The sequence below is a fragment of the Humulus lupulus genome, chromosome X (assembly GCF_963169125.1).
Source record: "Humulus lupulus chromosome X, drHumLupu1.1, whole genome shotgun sequence".
Classification (NCBI taxonomy): Eukaryota; Viridiplantae; Streptophyta; class Magnoliopsida; order Rosales; family Cannabaceae; genus Humulus; species Humulus lupulus.
The window spans coordinates 124,703,654-124,704,333 of NC_084802.1; the positions used below are offsets into that span (position 1 = coordinate 124,703,654).

The 680-nt window shown below is 41.9% G+C and overlaps 1 non-coding gene across 1 annotated transcript; it reads left to right on the plus strand.

Annotated features, from left to right (window-relative positions):
- Positions 1 to 357: 357 nt before the first annotated feature.
- LOC133807877 (small nucleolar RNA R71) lies at positions 358 to 464 on the plus strand. Its single transcript, XR_009879763.1, has one exon. It is a non-coding gene; the product is annotated as a small nucleolar RNA R71 (small nucleolar RNA).
- The last annotated feature ends 216 nt before the right edge of the window (positions 465 to 680 follow it).

Here is a 680-nt window from a genome sequence, read left to right on the forward strand (position 1 = left end):
TTATTCATATCTAGAGCAGGGCATTGGTTGGGTGGATGGTTTGTACCACACAATACACATAGGTTGTGAACTTGCATAGCTTGAGAAGGGAGTGTAGTCTTTTGTAATTGCTTTGTCAAGGCTGCTACTTGAGTAGTAAGTATTGATATGGCATCCAATTCCATCATTCCATCCACCTTCTTCGGTTGTCCCCTTTTAGTTGGCCATTGATAATTATTCATCGCCATCTCTTCTAATAGTTCATACGCCTCATTAGCACTCTTACTCATAAAAGCCCCTCCCGCCGCAGCATCTATAATTGTTCTAGTTGTTCCATTCAACCCATTGTAAAAATTATGCACCAACATCCACTTTTCTATACCATGGTGTGGACACTTCCTTAACAACTCCTTAAATCGCTCCCAAGAATCATACAGTGACTCTCCTTCCATCTAGTAGAAATTATTGATCTCCCCCCTTAGTTTTGCAGCCTTCGCTGGTGGAAAGAACTTGGCAAGGAACTTCTAAGCTAACTCCTCCCATGCAGTGATAGAATTCGCTTGTAAGGATATCAGCCAACTCTTCACCCTACCCCTCAGTGAAAATGGGAATAGCCTCAATCTTATTGCATCATCACTCACCCCATTCATCTTGAACGTAGCACATAACTCTAGAAAATTAGCGATGTGTAAATTGGGGTC